We start from the raw sequence: 17,468 nt of genomic DNA on the forward strand, positions 1-17,468 counted from the left end.
GTACTCTTAAAAACACATTTTAAAAACCTTTCCCTAATTTTAACCTTAATTGGACACTATTAAAAATGAATCACAAACAAAAAGTCAGGACACCGGTAAAGTCAAAAACAGTTTCAAATCCATTTTCTAATTCAAACCCTAATTGCACGATATTAAAACATTTGCTTTAAACCCCCGACTGTTTTAATGTAAAAATTTAAATACAAATGCAGGTTAAAATATAAATAATTAAAACACATTAGCTTAAAAACATTTTTTCACTTAAAACCACAAAAGAACAATTTACACAATAGGATAACTATAACTAATACTTGTGTGGAGTAATGTTAAAAACCTAAGAGGAATTGGCAGAAACTGAGGCGATAAAAGGGTCACAGTGAGAGTCGGAGTTGCCAACTTAGCAACTTTGTCGCTATATTTAGCGAGACCCTTAGCGAATTTCTTTCCTAAAAAGCGACTAACGACAAACCTGGGGACTTTTTCTGGTGTTATTGGAGACTTATGTCTTATTGGATGTTTATATGATTAAGCTCATGAGTTTTTCTAGTTCTTTGTTATTAGATTCCCCTTGTGTCTTCCAACCCCTGTTAAGTCTCCCTTGCCCTTCATGTGTTTCATGTCCTTTATGCTGTCAAGTTCATGTAGGCATGTCTGCGTTTCATTATGTTTCCTATTTTATTTTCTAAGAGGTTCTGTGTTTTGTTTTACTCTGTCCCTGTGGCGTTATTATGTCCACGTTGTGTCTACTGTGGCTTTCTGTCCCATGTTTCAGGTCCCTATGTTCTGTCTTCTCAGTTGCTGTTAAGTTTGCATGTCTAGAGTTCAGTCAGTGTGTTTCCTGTTTTACTTTGAAGGTCCATGTCTCATGTGAGTGATTCTAGTTTTGCTTCCCTTGTCTCGTCCAGCCTAATTACTCCCAGCTGTGCTCTCTGTGTATTTAAGCCCTGTGTTTCTCTTTGTCAGGGTCGTAGTCTCCCTCATGGCTGTGTTTCCTTGCGTGTCAGTTTATCCATGTCCCAGTTTAGTTTAGTTTTCCATGCCATTCTGCAATAAAGCAGCTTTTTGAGTTTAATTTTCTTGTCGTGAGTTTTGCGTTTGGGTCCTTCTCCTGCCTGTACACAGCCGAAACATGACAATTTTTCTTTGTCTAAAATACATCAGTGCACTGAAATGCATCATTCAATTGTTAAATTACTATATATGTGCTACAGTGAGATTTATATTTGAAGGGAAGCACAATGCTATGATTTTACTGTAAAGCAAATTTACCTTCCCTATGGGTATAAATAAAGTTACCTTACCTTATTACAATCATTGCAAACTTAGAAATCGGCTGTCCTTGCAGAGCCTTAACTCCATCTTATACATCCAATTTCGACTGAAGCTGTCTGATGCGGCTTGCTATGTACATTTTGATTGTTAATGGTTAAAAATGTTCTTATTTTGAGGCCGGGATCTGCCTGGTAAGCCTTGACAAATATACTCAAAACAGGTAAAGAGAAAAGATCTGTTCTCTTAGGTATAAAGTTATGTAGGTGATGCCTAATTTGAAGAAACCTAAAAAAATCTGTTTTGCTTAACTGGTATTGATCTTTTACTGATTGGAAGTCCCTAAGAATTCCCTTATCGTAAAACATACAATATGCCATTAAGCCTTGTCCTGCCCATTTTTTATATCTTACAGCTAACTTATTGGGTAAAAAATCAAAATCAAAAGCGCACCATCTTAAAATCCTAACCTCTTCATTCCAATCATTCTTATTAAGAAATTGTAACCAAAGTTTTAAAGGCAGGTTAATCCATTGGTTTCCTTGATTAATTTGTTTTTTAATGAGTGTCACATCCCCTAAGCTTGCCTGAATTGGAAAATCTCTTAAGGCCACTGTTTCTATTTCTATTTCTTTCCATCTCGCTTGGTAGTCTACATTACACCAACACACTAATATCCTCAATTGAGCTGAAATATAATAATCTTTCAAACATGGGAACCCCAACCCCCCTTTGTCTTTAGCCAACTGAATAGTTTGGTACTTAATCCGTGGTTTTTTCCCCTGCCATATGAACCGCTCTGGAATATTTATATAACATTTTGAGTTATTTTCCAGTGTTAGAAAATCAGCACTGCTCAGTGTTAGTCTTTGTTAATCTTCAAAACTGACTAGGTTACTTTTAAACATATAACACTGTCAAAAGTGTTAATTTAACACTCAACAGTGTTGTATTTAACACTCAGAGGCTCAGAGACTCAGGCGCAGACCACAAGTTCCTTCAAATCAAAAGTGAATTTATTTACAGTGTTCTCCACAGTGAAATATATATACACACACACAACGGTGTCTGGGGAAAAGGGGCCGGGGTTCCAGGGTCCGGAAGTGAAAGGGGCAGGAGTCCATGGAGGGGAGATTTCCATACAGCCCTCACAAACACACACAGCTCCTCTTCTTTCCTCTATCACTCTTGCTCACGCTCAGTCACCGTGCACAGGGAAACGGGTCCATGGGAAATCTATACACAGACAGAGAAACAGTTAGTCTCCTGGTTCAGACGTACTCACGAACAAACTTTGCAGAGTGCAGGACGACTGACGCTGATGGCTCAACGATCCAGCGACGAGTAGAGCAGACTCGCCATCTTAAGTAGGACTCCAATTCTCGTAATCAGCGGCAGGTATGCTGATCATCTCCAGGTGCGTGGGCCAGGAGCGGGAGCCCATACTGAGCTCCGCCCCGGCAGGAGAAAGAGAGAGTGGGAGAGGACGAGAGAGAAAGAGAGAGCAGATGAGAGAGGAGAATAAACAAAACAAAGCGCCTGACTGCTGTCAGCTGGCGAGGTGCGGGGACCATGACAATTAAATCATTTGTTTCCACAGTAAAAAAGAAAAAATGTTAACAAATGCACTTCTAAAATACATACCTTATTTAATTTCCATTATTATTACACCTTTTTTCACCTTTTTCACATGTTTTTGTGCCACAGCCTGAAGAAGACTCCTTAAGAGCCAAAATGTCATGCGGCACAAATTTAATTGACTTCAATTTAATTGGATTGCATTTATTTTGTTTTATACATAAATATTTAAAAACATTTAATTTCTTTGATTTATAATAAATAGGTAATTAAGGTGACACTAAAAAACAACATATTTAATGAATAAATAAGTAAAAACGGACAACCCTGGATGGGTTACTTTGGAGACCAGGATGGATGGAGGTGTGATATGGGAGCCGCCTAGGGCGCACCGACAGCAGCGGGTCACCTGGGGGATGCACCGTGCACGTCCTCCTTCCTTTGACAGAGCGGGGAGGAGTTAGTTTTCATTCCCTGCAGGTTAGCTGTGAGAACAAAAGCTCACCTGTTGTCACATTTAGGAGCACGCTCTGTGAGTAACTTCTAACCTGCAGTGTGGTGATGGACTTGTGTTTCTGCATCAGGTGAGGCACGACTCCTTTCAATGATCCCTGCCACCCGCAAGAGGTTCTGGGTTCAACATGGCTGAAACTCACACAGCTCTTAGTGCCTGGTCTTGTGTGTTTGAGGCAAGGTGACACTGCAGCCTGATGCAGCGTACATGCAGGGGAAGAGGACAGAATCAGCCTTCTTCATGGTTCCTGTTGGAACCCAGGTTACCTCAGCACGTTGGGCAAAAAGTGAGCCTCGGACGGCATCGAGAGCACAAATGTGTTCATGACAAGTGTTTATTAAAAAGTTACTCAGGTGTCCAGACTGGCACTGGAGGACTGGGAGGAGGGCATAGTCCAAGCAGACAGGACACTGGAACTGGCTCACTATCTCCATGTTGGGATCTGTGGTGCCTGAAAGGATGGTTATGGGCTGAGAGGGAGGGTGCTCAGATGTCCCTGTGGGCGGTGGCAGTTAGGCGACTCCTGACCATCGATCTGGATCGATCCCGGGGATGGAAAGTGGCTGGCGCTCCCAGATCTGCAGGGTGGCAAAGAATCGCTGGTGTCCATCATTCCTCTCCTGCTTCTTCAGCACGAACAGGAAGTGGACATGTCTCTTGCCTATGTCTCCATGATGTCATTTCTCTCTATCCTACAACGTTGGTTACAATAACAGAAAAAACACACAAAAAACTAGTCCGAGCAGACCGGACACTGGAACTGGCTCGCTGTCTGCATGTTGGGATCAGCGGTGCCTGAAAGGGTGGGCGGGGGTTGAGAGATGTCAGATGTTCGTGTGGGCGGTGCGGATCGACCATTACTGACACGTCTGTTACCACGGACATCGCACGCTCATACGACGTTGAGACACTCTCACAAACAAAATCACGGTTTAGTAACGCAGTCACCCAGCATGCTTACGGGAAAGTAATCCCTTACATTACTCGTTACTTGAAAAAAGTAATTGGATTACAATAGGCAGAAAACAATAACGAGAATCAAAATCACGAATAACAATAATCAAGGAATATAAAGTAACAGCTGGTCCCAGACCGAGTGTGGTGACTAACACAGAGTGTTCTGATGACATCGTCGATGTTTCCGCTTATTTTAAACGAGCCGTTTGCACGTTGAGCTTTTTCAGTCGTCAGCTGAAACGTGTGTGCTCTTTGTTCTGCTCTGTTCTTGTGTGTTTGCTCTGCTGCAGCGCTGTGCGATCATTCCTCCTCTGCAGTGTAGAGCACACCGATAAGAACACGCAGAGGCGCAGAAGATGGCAACAGGGGAATAAATATGGAGATATGCTGCTGCTGTTTTATTAAACATGAAAGCACAAAGAGAGAGAAATAACATTCATGCAGCAAAACTCTGACACTGTCTAACACCTTGATCAGGTCAACATTTTAATCCGTGTGAATTATCACAGACTAGCAGAGAAACTTGTGATTATCCCACAGAGAGTGCAGATAACAGACAGTAAACATGCTCAGACAGGTTAGCGCTGTGTGTGTGCAGGGCTGATGCTGTTCTGACTCAGAGTCACATGCACAGCTTCATAGTGTGTGTGCAGCTATCAACGATGCAAGCTGCCCTCAGCTTTTAAGCACTTAGTCACTAACGACGTTGGACGGTGTTGAGAATAAAAACTGAGTGATTTATGAGGCATTAGTTACTGGATCAGCACAATGTGTTTTTTATTTATTTGCTGTTTAATAACCCTTGGAGGATCTTAAGGACATTTATTGTCCTTAGGCACAAAGGTGGATGTCTTTTTAAGGTACCTCCAAGGGTTAAGAGATAAATATTTATTTGATTCCTTTTGACGTGTGAAATCATGTTTGTGTGAGCTACCTGAGTATATTCAGCGAATCCTGGCGTTTTAATTAGCTGTGATTCATTTAAGCGGAACCTCATAAATCAAACTGCAAAGCCGAGACCTGAAAAAGACATAATTACCATCAGGAAAGTGTCTCAGGCAGCCGTTTGCACTCTCAGTCAAACAGGAAAACCACACTGAAGGAAAATTAAGCTGCAGGCGGCACTGAGAGGCACCTGCTGCAGACACAGACTCACATTTTGTTCCCTTCATGGAAAATGCCACGAGGAGGAGAAAGAGGAAAGGAGGACTTCAGACAGGAGAAGCACCAAATGTAAATGTGACTGTGCAAAAATGTGCTTTTATTTGCATTGGAAATGTTTTATATGTTACTCAGTGAAAGACTGACAAAGCTGAAAAAACCTGAAACGTGAAGCCGAGTGTGTCGATGGAAAGAACATTAGTGCAGGCAGAAGAGGACACAAGTCCAAAAATGCCATAAAGGAGTAAAAGTTCTCTGATTATGCGCTTCATCAGCGGCGGCTGAGAGCTCGCACTGGGCTGGTTAAAACACAGCAAAACATGCATAGTAAAAAACCCTGGATAACTTGTCCCTTTCCACCGCGTGACACAAACATGAATAAACTGCAAAGAAGACAGGACCAAAACTCCTCCCCAGTGACTGACTGAAGTCACACAGAAACCATCACTGCACAGTGTGGACTCACAGATCTGCAGATCCTGCAGCCTGGCTGCAAGAACCTTGATGGTACAGAACGATAAAGCCACGTTGAGCAGCAGACGGGGCGTGCACGTGTGCCAGCACTGATCCCTCACCTTCGTGCTCCTATTTCAGCCCAACGATAAGTCCGGCTGCCTCTGGACCAGATCCATCTCTGTAAGAAAAGTTTTAAAGCTAGTCAAAGTTTCTCCTAAAATTGGAAAAAAAATCAAGCCAATGGACTTTTTCATTTTGCAGTGAAAAAAGCTGCAGCTCAGCTCCCCGAGAAGACCATCCTCTATCGCCTCCTTTAGCTCCTCATTAGTCCTCCTCAGTGCAAATCTGTAAGAAGCATCAGGGCCGCGGCGCCGCTGATGCTTGAACCCAAACAGCTTCTTAGTCGTCAATTCAACCGATATTTTCTCTAAGTGGATAATTGAAGTCAGCAGCACAGAATGATTGTACTCTGTTTATCAGAGTCTGTCGCCCTCGCTGTCCGTGAGAGCTTTCCCGACACTTTCCACCGGCCGCTCTCTCTCAGCGGCATTAAACTTTTATCTCAGTCATTACTTTGAGCTCCCAGACTCAAACTGGGACTACTTCCCTGAGTTTTTTAGGTTAGCTTTAAGAGTATTTGCAGAAAGTTTGAGAATGTGGCCCCAGGTGGATCATGAGATAGTGTTTCAGTAAAAGGACATCTCAGGTTTTGCAGCCCCCGTTTGATCTTTTTGACATTGCTCTCGCAGCTTGTGCTCCTCGCATGTAATAATTCTGTTAGACGTCATATTGGAAAGGAAATGGCGTGAGGTTTGACCTTTCGCCCGATGAAGGGAGACCGTAAGCAGCGTTTGGTGGAAATATGTCCCGTACAAACGGAGGGCTGTGCTGGTGCCGCTCCCTTGTACAGAGAGCTTTTTCAAACACAGCTTTGAACTTCCCGCAGCCTGAAAGCAGCATTTATCATGAGGATAAACTCCAGGGGAGGTCTGGCAGATGTGGATGTTTTCCTGGCTGTTGGGAGGTCTGGTGTTTTGATCCCGGGGTTTGGAGCAGCTAATCTTCATATTTGTGAAGTTAAACTGAACAGACACAATTTATTTCTCCCTTTTTAAACTTTAGACAAAGTCTAAATCTCTGCTGCCTTCCTGACATTGACTGGAACAACGTCACAAACTCAATAACTGGAAAAATAAGACACTTCTTGACAAACACGTCCCGACTGACTGGGACAGTCTTCAAAGTACAGTTCTTACTCGCTGCTGTTTTAGATGTATGACATTAACATAAAGCTAAAAACTTCCCAGTGTCCCATATTTCCAGTCCTGCTTTTCTGAAATATATTTGGAACCAGTCACCAGACGGTGACACTTGTTGGTTAAAAGGATCATTTTTCATGCTTTACACTTTTTCCTTCAGCGGTGGATTCATGGTATTAAAACAGGATCCTAATTCCTAACCTGTGTTTAATCTGTGCTCAGTGTTAGCATGCTCGAGCAAAGTATTTTTATACATTTCATTGTATTTGTTCCATAAGCTTTACAGTAAACATATATAAGATCGATATCACCTATAGATTTAACATTCTGGCTGCCCCTTAATGGGTTTTGCTGCCAGAAGCGAAAACATTCAGACAAGAAGGTAAAGTCATGGGCTGTTAGCCAACACCAGCTAGCCTGGTTAGCATCCACAGACTGTGACAGTGAATGACACAAACACAGAGATCTGCTTATGCATTTAAAATCACTAAAACTGGAGCTTAGACTGATTAAATTATCCGCCACCTATCACTTATCCGATGATGTCATTCAAAATGGCTCCAACAGCACAAACCCAGTCCAAAGGTCCAGTTCAGGTGAAGCTAGCAGACAGCTAGCAGCTACAGCCGCCTGTGTCACCATCCACCTGTCAGCTGCAGAGACCTCTCAAAATGCAGAGAAAAATTAGTGTTATGCTGGATATTAAAGTAGGAGCAGAAAGTTCCCATCAAAGTGATGTTTGCATGTAAACCTGGGAACAGTTTGACATGTGCAATGACGATGACACGTTTCAGATTCTGCTGTTTCCAGGTCAGCTGCTGTCACTGACCACATTAAGTCCTTTACTGAAAAGGTCACACTTCTTTGATTTCCACTCTCATACTGATGCGCACAGCATAAGTCTGTGTGCAATGAAGGGTCGAATTTAAACGATTCTTACAGCAAGTTACAGGTTCTTCTACAGATGGAGCCATTACAAAACAATGCTGACTATCTATTAGATTACATTAGTCTTGATACAGCCTCTGCCACCACATCAGATCAGTTGCTCTGGGCTCCTTTGATCAGCTCCATCACCTAGTGGGGGTGGGGGATCATAGTTTGGTCCCACCTTCGCTGTTGTGATTGGTGTGGGAGTAGGGACAGGCTTAGGGCGTCGAGGGGTTCCCCAGGAGCATCTTCCTTGGGGGGCTCAACCCGGGGTAGTGGTCATGGCCTATTAAGGGCTCTGTTGGCTCTCAGGTGACGGTTTCCTCGCGGCTGTGTGCAGCAGGGCTAGGGGAGGGTCTGTGCTGACGGACGTGGGTTACTGACCTGGTAGCCTGGCTGCCCCTGGGTGGGTCCGGGACGGGCGTGAGGTTCTGGGGGCGCTCCGGCTCTGGGCTGGGGCCCTGGCCGGGCCTCGGGGGCTTGGGTCCTGGTTGGTGTGTTGCCGGGGTTGTGGGCGGGTGGGTGTATGGGGGCCCTGCTCTCTGGCAGGTAGCTCCATGCCCTCCTGGGTTTTAAATGCACCTTAGAACACACATGCATCAACACTACAATGAGCGGGTGGAGGGAGGTTTGGAGTCTTCTCTCACCCCCGTTCTCTGCGACCTGCTGGAGCGGGGGGGCTAGGAGGAGTTGGCCGTCCGACTGCGGTCTGGAGTGTGGGGCCTCCCTGCTGCTGCGGAGTCGGGGCGGTCTGCCTCGCCCCACCGCAGGGAAAAGGGTAACACCACCTGGGTCTGGGTGCAGTTTCCCCCTGGAGGGGAACCTAGACCCAGTTCTTAGAGTACGCTTGGGGAGTGTGATCGTGTGTACAGTGTCTTTATGTCTGTCTCCACGTTGGTTGAGTGTGGAGTAAGTGCATATGAGAGCATGAGGGTGGGAATGGATGTTTGTGTCTGTGTGTGCCTGTATGTCTGTGTCTATATGTCAGGTTGGGTATCAGAGGCCACCTCTCTGGGGACATCTCAGGCCCTCCAAGGTTTGGAGGCCTATCTCCCCCTACCACCACTTCCCTGCCAGTGGCGGACCCCCTCAGACATCGGTGCGTTGGTGGTTCTTTGTGTCCGGGGATGGGCGTCCAGGTACACACCGGCTCACTCCTTGGTGGCTGCTTGTCGGGGCCTGGAGCCTGGGGCTCGCTCGGGCCACTTCGGAGGTGGGGTGCCCTCGGCCTCTCTGCCTGGGGCTCGGTCACTCAGGCACGGCTGGCTGCCGGCGGAGCTCACGGGCGCTTCCCTGCAACTCCCCCTGGCTTCTGCTCCGCGGCTGCTGAGTGAGCCCTCATCTGGGACTCTCCTCAGCTCTTTCTGGGACAGTGGCGCGGCTGCCCCTCTGTTGGTCTTCCTTGGTCTCTTGTGTTCTGGGGGCCTCTGGATGTCTGGAGTTTTGATCTCCTCCATACCTGCTTCATGCCCTGGAGGACGGGGCTGTGGCCCCCCCACACCCTCTAGCAGATTATTACATGAAGGAACCTTTTAAAAACAAGCGCGTCCATGCTCACAGGTGTACACACGGGTGATCACACCCACAAACTACACCCTTTTTGGCTCCTACCTCAAAGCACACTGTGTTCTGTTGATCTTATGTGCTGCACAATAATGTTTAACATTTAGTATTTACTGTCATATTCCCATATATCATTGTGATGCTGTTTATTATGTTCTCAACAGGTGATCCAGGTGATTGATAGATGGATTTTTTATTTTATTTATTTATTTATTTTGTCTGCTTATTTAGTTGGTTTTTGTTTTTTTGCCCTTTATCCCCGTCCCTCTTCTCCGCTGTTTTTCCCCCTCTTCCTTTCTCCCTTTTCTTTTCCTCATTCAAGTCTGTCCCGTATCCAGCAAGTGAAAATAAACAAATAAATAAAATAAGCAATAAAAGGTAAAAAACAAACAAACCCCCCCCCCCCCCCCCCCCCCCAAAAAAAAAAAAAAAAAACCAAAACAATGCTGACTAAGCAGCGCTTTAAGAAAGGCAGCAGTGCTGGCGGTTCTGTATTCATGTACTGGATATCAAAGGTAATGCTTTATTGTGATCTTGCGCTCTACAGTAATCCATATTTCTGGGACTCAGAAGTGACAATAAATAACACGGGAGGTTATTAAGAACGGCTTTGTGAATTATGTTGTTCTGTATGAGTGGAAGTGACAGAGCAGAAGAGCTGATATATGCTGCATCAAGAGGCTTCTGCATATCAGCTTTAAAAGACAGCAATGCAGTGAAGAAATCGCACTGTGCTGCTACAGTCTGCATCCTAACGCTGGAAGAGAGCCTCGCTTCTAAAAATGTGAACATGAGGAAGTTATGTGGAGCCGCAGAGTTTTTATTTCTATCATCATACGTCCTTCCACATGCACATAAACATGCACGGCTGCTTTACATTTGAGTAAAATCTTTAAAATGAGAAGCATCCTGTCTCAGAGTGATGCTGCAGTGCAGCTCCTGTATCCTTGCTGGTGTTCACCGCCACAGTGACTCGGTTCATATGCGACTGAAGTGCAGCTTTAAGGGACTAACAAAGGTTTACATGAGCTGTTTAAGAAAGACCTTATTTTATTTCACTGTATTATTTCATAATCGTTATTTACGACAAACGAAGCAAATGAAGCGTTCAGTTTGTATTTAATAACTTTTCAATAAATCATGTTCGCGTCTTTGAGTGATTTCTCCTCATTGATATGAACTGGTGATGTAGCTTTGAAGGCGGGGACCAACTGCAGCCAGTTGTGGCCGGTGGTTTTCCTTTAGCAGCTCTGGTGCATCGACACTGAGGTGAAACGAGATCACTCACAGAAACCAGGACAACTAGACATAGCACAGGGAAATCAGGAAATAGTAAAGAACTTAGGGAGCGGACCGAACCACGAGGAACCATCGAGTCCACACGTGTGAAATAATAAACAAGTCAAACAGTCACCAGACTGCAGACCACGAGCCAGTGCGCTATCGATTTGTGACAGAATCATGCCAATGATTTTTCCCGGAGAATCCTGAATTTCAGTGCCCCTCCTGAAAATCTTCCAGGGCCACCATTCTCCTGAATTTCTCCCGATTTTCCACCCGGACAACAAAATTGAAAAACTATATCCCAGAATTCATAGCGCGGCCCAGCCAATTCCAGTTTCCAACAATGGCGGCAGCGACTTAGTTTTAATATTGCTCTGTCGTAACATAAACCTTTAACATATTTTCAGAATATAGTAGCTGTGTAAACTTCAAATATCTGAGCCGATGAGAGCAGCGAACTCCCCGACATCGTTTTCAAACCCCCGCGGCCTAAATCAGATTAAAGTTACAGTTTTCACACAGCTGAATAAACGTCAAACAGAAAACGGATTAAACAGGAGTGTGAGATGGTTGAGAGTTACACCAGCGTCCTGTTATATTTAGATAGCAAGGAGCAGTCCCAGTTCAGCTTTAGCCCCCTCCCAGTGGGACCAGCTCACAGCTGTTTTAATAGTGGTGTCTCAGGATTATAAAGCAGTTTGTGCATTTCCTCTTTGAAACGTGCCGTATGAAGAAACCTTACTTACAGGACACGGCCTTTCAGCGAGTGTTGTAGGATTTGTGGGAACTGTTCCCTGATTGCACCGCCACAGGTTACAAAAGCCTTCAGAATAAATCAAGTAGAGCAATTTGTCTGGCTGTAGAAAGGTAAGAAATGCAGGAATAAATACAGATGTTTTCTCTGCAGCTGCCTGAATTTCATTTCCCTCACAGGAACAAATGACTTACATCCATTCAGCTCACTTTCGCTCGTTTGTGCATGATGACGGCTTCTGCTGCAAACGCAGGAGGACGGGAGCAATCGTTCATCTGTTCCCTGCATGCTGTTAAGAATCCACATGGTTCTCTGTGTGTGACTCAAAATGAGTCGAAATAAATGAGTAAATATGTCGTTATGAGTTTTTAAAAGAGGGAAAAAGAAAATGTGTTTAGTGAAATTAGAGAATGTCTTCCGGCCCTTGGCTGTACCTGTTTATGCAGCAGTACAGACTTCATTTGTGTACAGACGCCTCAGTCCTCCAGCTTCTGATAAACTGAGAACATTTCGTTGCCTTCTGTAAATCCTTCTGCCCTGAGATACAAGTTTTAGTTACTGAAAGTTTCATAAATGACTCCTGAGCTCCCCAGCAACACTTTATCCTCAGAAAGTGTGTGGCTGCAGCCTGAGGTGGAGCTTTTTAGTAAAGGTCATTTCAGGAGATACGACGAGAACACAGGAAACCTCCGCTGCTCTCTGGCTCTTTATTCTGTCATTTTCTGCAGCTTCTATTTGCATTTCACAATCGTGCCCGGCAGGAGCCGAACATAACTCATGGTGTGGATGGGAATTAAAACTCCTTCCTACGTGCCTGCTTCACTCGGTGGGGCTTCTGTCCGAAGGACTCGGAGCTTTGAAATTACCGTGCAGGTGTGAGGTTTGATCTTCAACCCACAGGAAAGCAGGATACTGCTGGGTTCTTTAAGATGACTTCAAACAGAAATTTTAACTTCACAAAATGTGAAAGCAGATTATGAAGAAGATCGACTCCTGGGGAAGTCCGTCTGAGGTTAGTCAGCTCCAACGAAACGTGAGACAAAAACACTCGTCTTAACTGCAATGAACAAAAGCAGAGTTTTAAAAAACTAAAAGGAACAAATGATTTTTGGTTCTTGTCAAATTTGTTGTTGCTGCTCGGCTTCAATCTGATTTATCGAAGTTTATTCGAGCATCGAATCAGACAGTGCGTGCTTCGCAGCTCGCTCCATACACACTGCAGAGAAGCCAAAGTCAGGAAACAAAGATAAAAGCAGCTGTCAGAGAAAAACTGTCATGGAAGCAATCATTTATATATGTGCACGTACACATTTTAAAATGCACTCCTCCGGGACAGAATCTGTGTCGGACCTACAGGGAAAAGAATTTGTGTGACGCTGTCGTGGCCGGGATGGCCGGTGCGTTCGAGGAGCAGACCCAGCCCCCTGACAACCACAAGCGTGACTCCACATGTGGCACGGTCCGGACTCTGGATTGTGTTTTTGAGACACTTAGACTTTTTTATTGTCACTGTGCAGTTTCTTGCACAGCGACATTAGGTAGCTGGAATTGATTGATTGGAATTGGATTGATTATTAATATTGTTATGTGTCGTTAGTTTCTAGTTTTCTGTGCTGTGTCCTCTGTGTCCCTGCTGTCATGGTTCTACTGAAGGTTTAGTTATTTATTTGTGTTTCCCTTATTTTTGTTTCCTCTGTTCCCGAGTCGGTCATTGTCTCGGTGTCAAGTCCTCGTCTTTATGAATGTTTCATGTTTCCTGTTTTACTTTGATAGTCCTGTGTTCAGTGTGTTGAGTTTCGCTTCCTCCCTGTCTCGTCCGATTAGGTTCAGCTGTGTCTCCCTTCTGTTCATCCATGTGAGACGGAGCAGAGCTCTCCGTACTCGACCGCTGGATCCGTCTGGAGGTCGTTTTCGTCCGGTGCAGATTGAAGATGTTAACATCAGAGTCTGGATGATGCAGATCTCAAACATCCTGAGCGATTTAGAGGCCGAACTTTAAACGCAGCACCAGCTGAAAAACCGATTTCTCCGTCGTGGGCACGCTGGGACGATAGGTTCCTGTATTTAAACACACGGAGACATTTCAGATGCTTTCAGTATATTTCACCATAGATGGGAAAAATGACGGATGTAATCACAACTAAACCTGCAGATGTTATCGTGTTTGTTTATTCACATAACCAGGTAACTTAAGAATAACCAAACGTGCTTTTTTCATTCATCTCCTGCTAAATCAATCTTTGAGCCTTTTCACGTCACGTGTGGAGTCCCGTGTTGCAGCGTTAGCTCGGGTTGGAGCGCTCAAGATGCAGCTGTGTTTACGTGAAGAGACAGGAGGCGCAGACACGAGTTCTCCACGATGCTGGGAGCAAGCAGCAGACTGTTTCGTGCAACGAGAACTTTTCAAACAAACATAAGCAGACAAATGACATCTACTGAGGAGGATATCCAGCTGCTAATTACTGCTAATTAAGTCTAAGTGACGACTGTTTGCTTTGTTTGAGGGCGAGGAGTGAGCTCAGGAGTATTTTTAGCTGAACCCTGTCAGCATGTTAGTGTGACATGCTGCGAGCGACAGTGACAGCTACGAGCACAAAGCTGGCTCCAGTTGTCGCAATATAACAGCTGGGAGCAGACGGATGTGAGCCCATAGGTGCTCCTTATTGAACGAACACATCAGCTTCCTTTCTGGCTGCTCAGAAACAACAAACAGTCCCACTGAGTCATTTTCTGAGGCACACATTGACACTCGGGTACGCTTCCGTTTGTCTCAACATCTCGCTCGCTGTCTGCGGCGTCCTCGCTGTGGAGGTGCTTGTTATTAGCCGAACAGAGTGATTATCACAGGAGCAGCTCTCACTAAGGAATATTGTAGTGGGGTGAAACGGGCTCGAGCAGCATATGACTCACTGTTGTGAGAGAACAGCCGTAAAACATAAAACATCCACAGAATCATAACTGAAGACACTGATGGAAAGATGGATTCACGAGGCACGTCAAACGCTCCAAACATCGCCTGTTTGGGTTCTTCTTAACTGCCTTTAACATTAACACATCATCCATGACTGACAGTTTATTAGGTACAGCACTGCAGGCCTACTTGTTGTTCCTAGAGTATTTAAAAGTAGAATGGGAGGCAGAGCCTTCAGTTTTCAGGCCCCTCTTCTGTGGAACCAGCTTCCAGTTTGGATTCAGGAGACAGACACTATCTCTACTTTCAAGATTAGGCTTCAAACTTTCCTTTTTGCTAAAGCATATAGTTAGGGCTGGACCAGGTGACCCTGAATCCTCCCTTAGTTATGCTGCAATAGACGTAGGCTGCCGGGGATTCCCATGATGCATTGAGTTTTTCCTTTCCAGTCACCTTTCTCACTCACTATGTGTTAACAGACCTCTCTGCATTGAATCATATCTGTTACTAATCTCTGTCTCTCTTCCACAGCATGTCTTTATCCTGTCTTCCTTCTCTCACCCCAACCAATCACAGCAGATGGCCCCACCCCTCCCTGAGCCTGGTTCTGCTGGAGGTTTCTTCCTGTTAAAAGGGAGTTTTTCCTTCCCACTGTTGCCAAAGTGCTTGCTCATAGGGGGTCATATGATAGTTTTTCTCTGTATCTATGAAGCGCCTTGAGGCGACTTATGTTGTGATTTGGCGCTATATAAATAAAATTGAATTGAATTATAACATGGGTCTATCGCGTTTGGTGTGAACACCGTTAGCCTCACCTGCAGGGAGGTACTTCACACTTTCCTATTGGAAGTGGCTAAAAACTCAACCAAACAGCCACACATACTGTATTGAAGTGAACAAGAACAGCTGCTGCAGACAGCTTTTTTAACCGTACTGGTGATTTGTGCTGTAATGGTTCTCAGATGTGCTTTCTAGTTTATGAGAGGTTTTCTTTGGCTGCTGAACTTCATAGAAAAAGTGTTTTCTGACTAAAACGATCAACCGAAGCTTAAAAACATTTGGCAGATACTGCCTACAAGAGGAAAATAATTCTTACAGAAGAGTTAAACTGGCTGATGAGGGTCAAAAGGTCAAACGTAATACGCCTCCCTTCTTAGAACAATTCAGTGTAAGATGCAGCACGATGCAGAGAAGCAGAAAGGCTGAGCTTCAGTTCACAGGAACATTTAAGTTATACAAACTTCTTTTCTGCCTCGATCAGAATGATGGATGGACGAGAGTGTGCAGGGAAAGAACACAATTCATGATCCCAAAGCAGCAGCTCATCTATCAGATATGCATCTGCTGAGGCGTGGGCATGTAAGCCTGCCAGCAGCTGGCATTTATCAATGATTACAGGACTGAAAGTGCAGGATAATGCAGAGGCTGTAGCTGTGCTCACATTCAGCTAAATCCACTGAAGCTCCGCTTTAGCCATTTGTCTCTGATCATCGTTTGTCTCAGTGTGCTTTATATTGTAAAGAGTGTAGAAAGTTGGGGAGGCGAAACCTCCAGCTGAACCAGGGTGAGAGCGGGGACGGTCCGCCTCACCTGGTTGGTTGGAGAAGGGCGGGGCATCAAACCTGAACTCCTCCACAGTGACTCGGTCAAAGCAGCTTCTGATGAATGTAAAACTAGAAATCACGACTCTGATTATTCATCCATCGTATGTTTATTAGCTCCTCTTCCATTTAACCTCCCCCAGCCTTACCTGTGCACTTGTACCTGTGGCCAATCAATGAACATGAGGGTTTGCTACATGCTAACAAACTGTTGTTTCTGTAGCTCTTCCCCTCCTGCATCACCTCTCTCATACAGACGATACCAAGCACATAGATAAAGCACAGAGGAGCTCCTCCAGTGTTGTGCTGATAAACTTGACTGTCAGAGGATCACAGAGCTGACGGGTATCAAACTGTGCAGCTGCTGCCGCGATCAAACGCGTGGCGCTCCAGGAGGGCCCGACCTCTCCCGACTTCATCCTCATAAATCCTTCTTTCAGGAACTCCACCGTATTGTGCGTGCTGTGAATATTTCAGTGCCCCTTTTGAAGATGTGGTTATTTTTTGATATGAACGGCAGCAGAGCTTTAATCCCCACGACTGTGTGCTCACACCTCTCTTCACTCAGTCTGGAGAGCGCACAAAAGTTTGGAAGTTTGTTGTTGATGTGTCCTTATGATCACGTTAGAGGAGAACAAACAAAGCCTCAAAGCGGCTCCCGTCCAGAAGCGCCTGATTTATCGTTGTAATTTACTTTCCTGATGAAGCCATTCATTGTCGGCCACATCTTTGCATCCGTGTTTGGTCACACGGAGCTGACGGTTCAAATGAGAAAAACACAAAAGGGAAAAAAGTTCTTACGGTTGTTTCGAACTGATGATGATAAGAGGCGTGCACACTCGGGCGATGCACAGCAGCACGTCCGACTCTGAACGACTCACAAACACAAAATGTGTCCGAGTCAAAGTCTGGACTTTAATCAGACGGAGGTGATTCAAATAGACGTTCACGCTGGAATTATGTCTGAATTATTATGCTGCCAAATGGCAAATAGAGACGTCTTCTCTCCAAATATTCTTCAGGACTTTCGATCCCTCGCTGTCCTCTGTGCTGCACACATTACTGAAGCACTTGGAACACAGGAACACCTATGCACGGCTCCTCTTTGTAGACTACAGCTCGGCTTTTAATACCATCCGGCCATACAAACTCCGTCCCAAACTCCACCAACTGGGACTTAACTCCTCTCTGTGCAACTGGATTGTGGACTTCCTCACTAACCGTAGACAGA

Source organism: Rhamphochromis longiceps, linkage group LG7, assembly GCF_057381845.1.
Source record: "Rhamphochromis longiceps isolate RC_006_pf linkage group LG7, R_longiceps_female_GT1.1, whole genome shotgun sequence".
NCBI lineage: Eukaryota > Metazoa > Chordata > Actinopteri > Cichliformes > Cichlidae > Rhamphochromis > Rhamphochromis longiceps.